Consider the following 13,532-nt stretch of genomic DNA (forward strand, 5'->3'; position numbering starts at 1 on the left):
AGACACACCAGCCACACCAACCAGTCACGCTTCAACGTCATCCTGATAACAAAAAAAGAAAAAGTTAATTAAAAAGACAATATTCTTGACATGCTATACAGAAGCACATCTATACAGATAGTAGTACAGAAGATAATTCCAATAAAATGTTCGAGACTTCAATGTATAGAACTACATACATGTAAGAGAAAACCACACAATCTTAGGTTTAGTTAAAACAAGTTTAAGACGTTTTTAGTTTAAATTGCCCCGAATCAAAGAGAGAAAAGTTTAAATAGACTTAAGTCTACAAGATTCTTACTTCGACCTACTTTAAAACAAACTCCGTCAATAATTTAGATATGAAATCAAAACTTCGCTCATATCAGACGAGGGATATTCAATTTTAAATTGTTTGTATCGCAGGATAACTCAGTACGTCTAACTCGAAGTTGCGAAAGGGAAAATGGTGTTATGAAATTATACCGCTTCTGTGCTCTGATCAGGAAGTCAACTCTCTATAACTTTGCAGGTAACTCGTTTAAAATTTCATTTTCGTGCCGGTACACCGGTTATTCGGGTTATCTTTATTGATTTTACGGCTGTATGGTCATGATCCATTTCGAAATGGACATTGTCTCATCAAAGTTATGCAAACAGATATTGACAAACATCTGCTTTTCAATCAGTTCGAAAAGCAATAAAACACGAAAATGTTCTTTTTAATCTTACTAGTCTTGCTAATGTTATAAATGCTAAACTTTTGATGGATGGATGTTGATGAAGTTTGACATAAGCTAGTAAGAATATAAACTTCGGGTAGAAATTCCTATCAAGTTACGCACAATTGGAAATTATATGAAGGTTTTAACAATTTCTAACAAACTTGATAAAATTAAGATAATTTTTTAATAATGATAAGTCTAAACCTTGAAGGTTGCAAGGCTTTTGGCTAGATTATCTATATGCATAAATCTGTTTACTCATTTGTTTTACGTTGGCGTCGTTATCAGTTCGCAGTTGTGTGAGTAACATCGACAACGAACAAGTTCAGTGCCTCGCAAACACGACGCGAGCTCAACTGAGGGTACAAGATAAACTGTCCAACTAGGAAACTAATCAATTGCGTGCCTGTGTAATGTAATTTCTCCTCAAGCATTCCTACTATTTTAAACTTAAATAAGAGTATTTTAGCAGTTATAGTAGACAGGGAACATAATTCTCTATCTAATCCACAATAGTCAATTATAATGCGATAATGTTGCAATCCAAGAACATCCCGTTGCTTCGACTGGTACCATAACAAGTTTAGATACATTGTATACTCGTAGATTGAAGACGTTACTAAGTAGAAAAAGCAAGACTTGCGTTACGTCAGAACTCGATATAAAATCGTAAATAAATTCAACTACCTTCATTCGTTAGATATATTTGATATGTATCTAACTGGACGTGTCTACGCCTTTCACAACCAATTAATCAGGATCACCATCTATCCATTTATTGGCTGTCAGTTGAAAATCTTTAGTTTATGCGAGATAGGTTTCTTGTTGCGTTGATGACGAATATAGACTGTGGAACGAGTCTGATTTATTACAAGCACAGCGGCCGTGAGTTTCCGCCCGGCGGACCAAGGTGAAATATTTGAATAGCGCGGACCCCTTGGGACTTTAAATCTTGTTGCGTGACTACAGCAAGCTATGTCTAGACATCGACAGCACATAGACGTGTTATTGGAAGTAAATTGTGTAGTAAATTCACATACGAATTGTATACCTTATATATTTACAGGTAAGAAAACATTCTGATATTTTTCGTTATAGAATATAAAATAGAAATTCGTAATTGGAAAGTTTTGATGGACACATCTATATTTCTACGTAATCTGGAAAAAAAATGTAAATGAGTTCAGTAATAAAATATGTTTTAAGTCCAACTATGAAACATGACTTAATAATCTCATTGCAAACATGAGACAACAACATTTGTCTTTACATTATAATTAAACGATGAAAATAATTTTCCACAAGCAATTCAATTAAATAATTAATGTTGTAAATTCACTTAAATCTAAGAATATGGTAATTATCTTTGTGTATGTGCCATTAAAGCTCTTCCAGACAGACAGACCCGCAATTATGGCCAGTTGGTGAGCTTCGCAGAAGTAATTAAGGGATTTTACACCGACACTTTGCGAACACATATTTTGTGATGTTTGCAGTGTTTAAATTTAATAGGAACATTGCGCATCGTTAAAATGAAAATATTACTTTTTGAGATCATAGAAAATAGTAAAGTTTTTATCAATGAAGGTACTACGTCGATAATATACAAAACTTTACGTTTAAAAGTTATTTTATTTTAATTTTATTTTAACAGGAAATTGTCCTGTATATATTTGGAAAATTAGACTGATTTAGAATTACAGATTGAAGATTTTTAAAATTAAATAAACTTGGTCATCGTATTAACTGCAACAATTACACGAATACGGCATAAGGGGTTTCACAGCGGGGTATAGGCGGCAAAAATGGCAGGCGCACGACGTTAGCTGACCCCAAGATAATACAACACTGTTCCCTTTTGGTCACGGCACCCCATTACCATAACGCTAAGTGTGAGGAACGGACGTGAACAGTCGCCGTGATAGCCGTTCACCTCAACCTTATTATAAATTCTAATATACAAACGATCTCATATTAACCGTCAGGTAAATGTCGGCCGATCAATGTGGTTACCATACTCGGTCATGTGAATCAAGCTTCGTCTAGTAATCTATACTAAAAAGGGGATAGATTTGTATTTTCATATTTTTATTCCTATTCGATACCTGAATCTACTGGGTCGACTTTATAAATTCTTTCACTGTTAGAAATGTAATTTATATGTAAGTAACATAGGCTACGTTTTTTAGTTTTTTTTTATTTTAGCCGGACGAAGGCGCGAGCAATAGTTAGTTAATAAAATTTTTTGTGTTTATGACTTCAGAAAATGGTTCAGAACTGTTACTCGATAAACTTTTTAACCAGTCAATAATTTATTCTAGAATGAATGTGTAGATCAAAAGATATATCACGAAGATATTCACAATCAAAGTAGGTAATTTAGAGTTTTTGTTGTATTAATTTTTAGTGCTTTACCATTCATCAAGCTCTATACTCCTAACACTAAACGCGGTCAATAGTATCGATTTTTCAATATACGTTGCTCAACTTGCGTGTTTAACACTACGTAAGCGTAGCAATAGCCTTTAGTGCAATAAAAAATATGTTGCATATAAAAATATAGTCAAGAGTTAAAATAAAATTGATATGACAACTACAGATATTTTGTTCATATTAAAACAATAAAACAAAAAAAGAACACAAAACAAATTTCATATAACGTAAAGCCACATTTATTGTCAAATGGTTTAATTAATCTACCATCGCTTGAAGCGGTTCTGTTGTAAAACATATGAATTGTAAAACATAAAATTTTATATGGTTAAATATGTTCTAGGTCATGTAAAGTCTATACTTAAAGGACTTAAATACTCGAGTTATTCAAGTCCTTGCCTTAACAGATCGCTATAATAAAAACCGTTCGTAATTAGGTATTGCATTTGCAATAATAAATACCTCAATCCACAAGGAAATAGATGACTATACGATTGTAATTACTACAAATTATTCCCGGCGCTCTGTGCAGCTTGTTAATAAAGATAATTAGGTAGATAAGACGAGTTTAAATAGAGTAACTGTAACGGTTAACCCGATTGATCAAGTGTACAAACTTAAGGTTTATTAACATCGACATCGTGACCCTTATAAGGACGGACGTTGTACAATAAATCCGTATGAAAATGTAATTTTACTTTGGAAATCACGCGAACTGACCTCTGACCCTATTTGTAAATGTGACTTTTGTTGCTACTACCTCAATTTCTTTGTAACAGTTGTTTGAAAAACATATTGTTTTGTATGAGATAAAAATTTATCCATCGTTTTTTTTTGTTTATGCAATTTTTTATTAATGTATGGAATTGTTAGACTTCTAGGAAGACCTTGGTAAACATGCCCAAGATTATCTAGAACTTAGATTGCTAGATTATTCCAATAGATAATCATAAACTCTGAATTGCATATTAAAAGTGTTAGGTATCTTTTTTCGCGATGTTTTGTTGTTTTATACTCCCTATAACATGAGGTATTTCTGGTACTTATGTTGTAAATTAGACCATAATAATTCAAGTAAAGTGAAAATCTATTTCAATACGTATTTTATGTAAGACTAATGCGCATGCAAAATGCACATTTCATTTTCAAATTCCATTAACTCGAGCTTCAAGCAAGTACAATTTTCTGTTTTTATTACCCCCTCTTATGTTTGTGTTTTACGTCTGCACGTATTACGTAACATAAAGCATTTCATGATTATAATAGCTTAAAGCCTAGAACATTTTACTGACACTAGGATTGCGTCGCCTTAGAGTCCGCAAAATTATTATAACCACTCGGAAATGGCAGTACATCATTTTTATCTGATTTAAATGAAATATTGTGTTCCAAATTTAATAAACTAATAATGCTCTCAACCGATTAGATTTACGTCGTTTTTTAATCGATCTCGTTATATTCCACATGAGAATTTGTCACGAGTTTCGAATTATCAGTCCGATCAAATAGGCTGTTATTGCGAGCGACGATTGGTTATAAAATGTTCGGATAATCTATCTTCATATGATCTTGATTAAAGCGATTGTAAGCCACTTTCACTGGTCACGAATTGTTTTAATTATACGCAATAGACATACGCAATGTTATAGAATCTTACTTTCGTTTCTTTAAAATGTTGTGATAAATATCGCAGTAGGAAATATTACTTTCTGTTAACATTATATTCAACGTTTAAAACTGATTACGTACTGGAAATTAGAAATGTTAAGTAACATATCCCATGTACGTCAAACACCCGGTGAAATAATCTCTCCGTACCGTAAACTCCATATTTGTCCACTAGTTGCCCTGAATACCTGACTGACCAGCTGTGAGCTGCGATGTGAAGGTATTTGTTTATATTTGTCCGACTGCTACGGGTCTCGATAAACCGGTTTCTTTTGTACCTCGTATTGCTCAATCAACACGACAGACCATCTCGCTCATTACATAATGAAAGCTTTTTTTGCTGAACACTGCCCACTCAGAGCTTTGTGCTCTTTGTTGATGCCAGAGAAACAATGAATCGTTGTCTGCTCTATGTTTACGTTTACGCTTATCTGTGGAATAATCAAATTCACAATAGATCCTGTCGTAACATTTAAAAGAACATTTGTTATTCATTATTGTAGGTTTTATTTGACTCGAAGTTTTTTTCACATTGGATTCGTTTCGTTTGTTATTTTTAAGCCTTTTAATGGGATCGAATATTCCGAATTCTGGCATCAACATTCCAGAATTATCAAAAAAGTAATCAACGGGTTGAGAATCGGGAATTCGTAATTTATTGTTTCGAGTGATATCGATTTTATAGTAGTAAAAAGAATGTTTTTCGATACGTGGCTTAAACTCGACAGCTATGGGGTTCAGATTAAAAGGATTCGTCGATTTTAATTGGTAGTAGGATATAAAAATAAACAACAGTTAAACGTCGCTGTGACATAAATCGATACACGATTACAATCCAATTCTCATTGACGTTACAGAAGTGGCATCGCTACTCACGATCTGGCTTTGATGCGTTCAATTACCAGACACTAACAAGATGGTTCGTACTCACTTGAATATTTGATTGGGATCTTTTTTACCTTTTCTTTATTATCGATCCGACACTGAACAGTTTTTTAAACACTAATAAAATACCAGAGAACATCATTTTAGTTTTCAAAGCGTCAATTAATGGACCATCAGAAGAGCAATGACATTCACGTACGTCGAATAAAAAGTAAAATACGACAATGGTCCGAAACTTACTCTAAATTCTATTTGATTAGTTTAAAGGTATCGTTGAGTCCCTTGTAATTGTTTTAATTTAGTTCACTAGCTCTATAAATTCAGTTTAAAACTTTACTCTCTCTCTCTCTCACTCTCTCACTCTCTCTCTCTCTCTTTCTGGGAATGTTTTTCAAGATTCAATAACATAATTAAAGTTTACGGGTCTTCATTTATATTCATTATAAAATTACTTAAACGGAAATGTATTAAAAATACACTGATGATAATAATGTCGAATTAAATTTTTCGTTTATTCGATAAGACTATGGCATATATCTATAGATATGCTACATCTTGTTCAATCATTGGACACAAATTTTAATATGAGACGAAGAATTTATGATGAATATTATTTTGTCCTCCGTTGGAAATTAATAAAAATGTGTTTCGATTAAAATTTTAATCTTAATGTAACAGCTTGTCTGAACCAATCGTATTTCCTATAAATCAATTTATTTACAAACAAATAGATTTCAGAAGGGGCAATAAGAACGACCAAGTAAGAAAAAAACGTAATATATTCCATTTTGGTCACCTACAAATTGAATGCGGTCCGGGCTTAGTCATTATAATAAATTTATAAATAATGCTAATACTGCACATAATCCCTACGAAACTGTCAAAGCTTCCGGACCAGTTTCATATGAAAGCATTTTAATAGAATGAGAACGACGTCCGTTCGGTATGTCTTTAAAATTTTAATTATTTGAGATATCTATTTTACATTTAATTGCAACTCAGACAAATTATGTCTGCAACTAAAAGCAATGAGATACCGACTTGTAGAGACGTAAAACGTTATTTATCTACTTCCTCAAATTTGGTGTGGACAATATAAATAATTGCGAAGACTTGTGGCATGTTACAAACGTTGTACAAGGAAATAGGTCCATTGTGGCGTTCGAAGTGATCTCAGAAGGATATTTAATGAGGGCGTGCGGCGCGGATCGTTACAGCGCCCTCATGTGTATTATTAAGCCTAAGAAGGTATGTGCCCGGTTGGGTGGAGGTCACCGACAGTACAACAGTAGCTACAAGCCATACAATAAGAGTTATGGACGCACGCATCAGTTGAAAGGTATATTGATAAATCATCTAGAAAATATTCTATGATATGTCTGTAATTAGGGTATTTTATATTCCGACATGTTCCATAGCTGTTACCTTTTAATAATAGAAAAAGAAATTGTTTCTTATCACGCACGTTATAATTTATTTTTTTGTAAAAGATTAACGTTCTAAATGATTAGAATCAACATAAGTTAGAAAATGATACTGGTTTAGTCTTAGTATTCTGTTCCGCGAACTTTATTCTTAAAAATATGCTCGCTTAAGCAGTTTTTTCTGCTAAGAATTAATTTAATATCAGATAGTGCAAATATTTTAATGGTTAATTTTTAAAATTACGTTATCTTCATAGTTTAAGCAATTAACTCCACTTTTTTTGTCAAGTATTATTTAAAACATTGGAACAACACTAGTATTAATACAGCCCTAGACTAGTCGGACTATGATCTGACCCGAGGGCAACAATTTCGACTTGTTTGACTCCATCCGATGCCGTAATGACTCCGAGAGGTGGTGAACCCGCAACACGCCGAGTCTTTGTACGTTTATACCGTTACAGGTTTTAAATAAATGTTTCAATTTAAGGGTTATAATGAAAATAATCGAAAATAGTAAAAACATTTTTTTCGGCATTTTTTTCACAAACATTCATTAACAAATAATCGGATCTCGATGAAATTAGGCATAAATATAGAGCCACAGTCTGTAAAAACAAGTATGCTACTTTATTGTGTTTTTTTTTAATTCCACGCGGACGGAGATGCGGACTAAAGCTTTTTACGATACAAATCTGTATCTGTTTTTGATTATACAAAACTAAACAACTGCACTTATAGAAACCAAAACAAATGAAAGGCAATAAAACCCTGTTTAGAATAAAATTTATTTACATAAGGTAATGTTGTGGTTACACAGATAATATAACTTTTTATGACACGAACAAGAATAAATCAATAAAAGTTTACTGCTATCATCGTGCAGTGTTATAGCGGCATTGGGTATTTTAATCATTGGCTGAGACGATACTGGCTATCGATAAGTATCTTTCACCTATGCCCTCCTAATAATCGTGTCGAACACCCGTCATACCTTGTTGTAGGGTTATTGTTGCTTAGGTTATCCCTGTCATCTTAACTTTTTATGAAACCTTTACTCGATAAGGTAATATCATTAAACAGCTATGAAACTCAAGACTTTATTATCCGTCGTCTTTATTACTAAAGGAATTTTCAAATGTTATATAAAAATGTGACAAAAAATGTCATCACAGCGTCATGTTACTCATTACCTCTTTAGGTCTCTAAACATTTAAAACGTAAAACAAATAAACATCACGCACAAAAACTACGTGGCATTTCAGGGACACAAAGTTTATATCGTAATGTTATATGAAAATAGCATGTTTTTATGGTGTTTTTAAGGTCAACTGTAATCAATATGACTAATTCAGTTCAAGGATCGTTTAATTAACCTGCTACCAACTGGTCAAGTTGTATTACTTCTTAAGCGTGAGAGACAAGTTTTAGACATACCTATTAACTGAGCTAAAAGAACTGCATTTTTTAAATTATCGCAAAAAAACATGTGAAACTCACAATTAACTATGGATATTGTTTTTAGAAAAATGTACCAAGTTAATAACAGAGGGGTATCCAAGAGATAGCAAAAGAAAAAGAGACAGACAAAACAAAAGATGAGAAGATGACATCAAGAAATTAGCTGGTATGGACCAGTTTAGCAATAGACAAGAATGCGTGGAAATTTTTAGGCCTTTGTCGGTAAACAAGCTTTTCCGCACAAACGACCCGTTGCCGATAATTAAAACGAAAACTATATCTAAATCTAAATAGTTTTAGTATATAGACGTTTATTATTATCTGTAATAGGAAAGCGATAAATCTATTTTTTTTTTATTTTGTTTTATTTATTTTATTGTTTTTATATTACATCAAAGCAGAAGCAATGTCCGATAGGCACAAGACGTATTCTACATCGTAGTTTCGTTTCGCGGGACATGTTTACGGTCTTATGGCAATAAATACCTATTTGCTGGAACGTGAGCTTGTCATCGTAACGTACAATCAACGATATAGAGGCGGTCGCCGGGCAGTGATACACGCCTGGGGCATTGTTTCCAATCGAACTAGTACTTGTAACCTTTTCTTTAGAACTGAAAGAAATGTCTACTTTAAAAAAATTTAAATGTCTCAGAAAACAATTGAAAATCATTACATAGAAGCGGTGATATTCTTTTATTTCTCAAGTTGTATTTTTTTATAAAATATACAAACGGAAACGAATCCGATTAACTGTTATACTCAAAATTATTTTTCTACAAAATATGATCTTATGTATTTCCTTATATACTTAAAGTATTAGTACATAGACTATTGATTTATTAGGATTAATTAAATAATTATAAACATAAGTAGTCGCATATATTACATTGTTATGACAGAACAGCGAGATTCACAGTACGAGTACAATAATTTATTAGAACGATGAATCTATGCTCACGGTTCATTAAAAGTCATATACAGTTGCATACTGAGTTTTAAAATGATAATTTATGGCTTCTTTGAGTGTTGAAAGAGGTAGATTGTGTGGGCGGGACTCGTTATGAAAGTCTTTAAGGGGCCAGATTCCTACGGCTGTTGGGTGTCACGGAACGCATTGTTTAACATTGTCCGACAAGATTTTATGATGTACGGTAGTCTGGCGGGCTTCTTTCGTGCAACCGTATTTTTTGCTTGTCTTGTCTGCGGTTGGTACCTTCGCAAGGTAATCAACAAAATGGGTTGATGATGTAAAAAAAAACTGGAACACCTATTTTACGCAAATTATTTTATAATACGCGTTTTGTTACACTAATAATTGTGGCCATGATCATAATAATAAATATCTAGTGATTAAAAACCTAAGCGTATTTTGTTAAAAGAAAAAGAATACGTTTTTTGCATACGTTTGAACAGTCTTTACCTTTGACTATAAACAATATTGCGTTGCTGTTGTGGTATAAGCACGTTGCGTTGTTTGATTGTTTTGAAATTACGCTAATACTTGTAGAGCCTACACTCGGTAGTCATGTACTGTCGATTAAACCTAGACCTATGGTGGTAGTAAATCAATCGGTGGCTATCGCCAACCCATCCGTTCCATGTACGGCCTGTCCGTGCTCTTGTATCGTGTACTGATAAAGAGTATCGTATAAGGCGCCCTCTGAGTGACGAGATCTTGTAAAAGAGCTTGTATAAATGCATTTTCTATAACGCTTTAATGATTGTCAATGAAAATGCTTCTGTATTTATGAAACTCACGTTTGATAATTATAAATCAACATGTATTGGATCTTTGGGATTTAAATAATGTTTTAATTGCTAATTTAATGCTCGCTATTTTTTCCTCACGAATAAATTTTGATAATGGAAAGTTTTGTACTGTAGAGACAAAATTGTAAGAACATTCCAACGCGATTGTTATCAAAATTTAAATTGCATGAAGATTATCAGTTTTCTTGTGGCATCATTACACTGTACAAGCCGATATCGATTTAAAAAAATGTATATCTGATTCGTATACGAGTACAAAGAACACCTGCTAACGAGATGGTAACGGTCCGTAATGTAACAATACAAAAAGTTAACTGTTCAAGTTATTGTGATTATATTAGTTTCGGCAAGTGGCCCGGTCCGGCGCAGTCACGTCGATTCGTGGTTCCACAATCGATCTGATAAGGACGAGAAAAATATCGAGTAAAATATCGATTCGATGGGGAGATTTCGAGTCGTGATCGATAGAGAATCGAAGTGTCACGCGCGGGGTCGACGGCCTCGGGTCAGGGTCGGGATCTGCCTCTACCTCGGCTTGCATGCAACGCAAATATCATTTCCCCGACGGATATGTCGTTACGTGGAATATTGCATGTTAGCTCTTCATTGTTATTCTCACGGCATTGGATATTTTTAGCTGCGGTTTAGACGGACGTTCGCTGCCCCTTCATTTGTAATTCATCCTTTTCAAGTTCGTCTACCTGTTAGGTGATTGGCATGAGATCAGGAGGCGGAATGAATAAGCACTTTTTTCCGTTTTCATTTATTTCAAATGTAATAAGAACGTGCCCACGCAATTGTATCCCGGTTGGGATGGTCAGAGGTCACTTAGGGAGGCGAAGTATTCTACTGGAATTTATATTAAAGAATAAATTTACTGTCGTTCACTGTCTTGAATTCTTATTTTAGAAACGCTAGAATTGCTTTTAATGTACCGTCTAGCAAACATTTTTGGACTTGGCGCCAATAATATATCCTGTTTGTGAAAAAGTGTAAATGGCGTGAATTATTTTGAAATGGATTTAAACTAAATACGGATAACCATATTTAGTAAGCCAAACCCGATTTAAAATCACAATACAATAAGAGTTTGGAAACATTAAAAAGGGAATAGGCAGTAAATAATAACCATGTGTTCACATTAATAATTCATTTCAAATTCAATATTCGAACTGAACTATTACAGAACTCCTAGAATACATCGTTCGTGCTTGAAAGAACGAATGAACGAATGACTAGAGAGCCGGAACTTGATAAATCTTAACGCCAATTTCCAAGTGAATGGTATCGAATCACCATAAACCTATCTTAGCTGTGACTTAATATGGAGTACGCGGAGTAACGGACAACTGAACCCTTCTGAGGAATGATGTACAACAGATTTGACCTTTCCAAGTTTAGATAACCTTAATTGTATTTAAAAATAAACTGAGAGATTAGTTCATCACGAAATATATGAAGATGCTTTAGGACTTTTAATTATAAATCCCGTAACATTAATGAATTGCCTTTGGATAGAGGTTATTAAAGGGTAACAGTGACCGGAATTAATGTAATGTTCTAAAAAATCTATTATTTTATTATGTACGGCTTAATAACAAAATTGAGTTAGATTAGAGAGCATAAGTTCGTCACGTAAGAGTAAAGGTTAATCGAGTATAAGGTCTTCAAAGAGGAAGCAAAATTACTCGCTCTTTCATAATGTAGTTCATGTGAAATTGTCTTTAAAATATACATAATAAGCAGAATTTCAAAATGTTAGCATAAGTTACTTCTTAAAATATTGTCCATTCAACGAAATACAATTTTATTTAAATAATTACTTGGTTATTCTATTTATAGACGATTCCGAAAGAAGCAATAAAAATAAGCATTGTATGCATAGATAGAAATTAACATTCAAATTAGGCAAACTATAGGTCTTGCATTTTTAATCAAATATATTAGTGGGAATCGATTCTGATATCCGGGTTCAATAATCGCTTTTAAAAACAATATATTCTTAGGAGCCATTACATTTTGGACAAGGATAGGAAACGTAAACGACTAATTAAAATTAACATTCAAATGTTACAGAAATATAATGATATTTAATTCGATTCACTAGGAATGTAATGAATGCATTTCAAAGGGATATCCAATCGAATGACTCGGCTAGCGGTCTTTTGTCTGACTGCATAAAAATAAATTAGTATTGATAGAAACGATTCTAAGAAAAAAAGTGTGTGATTATCGAATTTTTAATGAGGCCATAAATAACATCGAAGCGTTGATTATTCCAATGCTGGACAAATTGGAGATGCACCCTTATTCGAGCCGACCGCTCGTAACAATGCTTAAGAAGCGAAGGGTAATTTTTTAGTACGTCCAAATAAACCTCTATGAATAGAGGCTTGATTTTATGATTTATAGAGACCCTTTATCCGGTCACTGCTTCTACGTATTTTGTTTTGATTGAGACTGAGTCCAGAGCCGAGAAGATTGATTGTTCTAGGTGGGAGTTTTTGTTGATTGCATTGGAGTGTAAAATTCTTTCGATAGTTTTATAAAAATGCACTGCGTCTACCTTCGGGTGTGATTTTGACGGAGCAAAGGATGATAAGATAAGGACTGTATGATAAATGGTTTTCTTGACAATTTTTGAATACATTTTAAAGACATTAGCAGAGGAATGTTAAATATACTTGAAGATATTTTCTCAGAGGGTATTTGATACCCCGTGAGATACCAAATATTAAAAATTTCTAGAAAGAAAGATTTACATGCTATGCTGTAACTGATAGTACAATATTCTGAATAACTAAATATATACAAGTATAGTTATTACCACGTCCGTTTTGAGATATGTCAGTCCGGTACACTACAGATTACGGGCAATTTTCACATCTCGTGCGGCCGTCTAGACAATTGAACATTCAACCCTCAACCTTCTATATTATCCTTCGATGACTCATTGCTTTTGTAAAACTTGTACCTTATCTTCTTGACTACGAATTTCGATCAATCATTCCGCGTTCGAAAATTTATTAATAAAAGAATTTACTATGAAATCTTGATGTGATATAACTTTGTAAAAAGCACAGCAATTGTACATTTACAAAAGAAAAACTACTTCCAGGATAAATAATAAAAGAAAGTAAAAGTAACTTTCAGTTTTACAAACAATTATCTTACGAACTAAAGA

General features: G+C 33.3%; 1 long non-coding RNA gene across 1 annotated transcript in view; it reads right to left on the reverse strand.

Annotated features, from left to right (window-relative positions):
* Window positions 1-13,532, reverse strand: part of LOC106101994 — a 53,450-nt gene continuing 39,918 nt past the window's right edge. The window contains exon 3 of the long non-coding RNA XR_001225544.1: window positions 1-42. This is a non-coding gene — a long non-coding RNA (uncharacterized LOC106101994). The remainder of the gene's footprint in view (window positions 43-13,532) is intronic.

Source organism: Papilio polytes, unplaced genomic scaffold (genome assembly GCF_000836215.1).
Source record: "Papilio polytes unplaced genomic scaffold, Ppol_1.0 DF823934.1, whole genome shotgun sequence".
NCBI classification, from domain to species: domain Eukaryota; kingdom Metazoa; phylum Arthropoda; class Insecta; order Lepidoptera; family Papilionidae; genus Papilio; species Papilio polytes.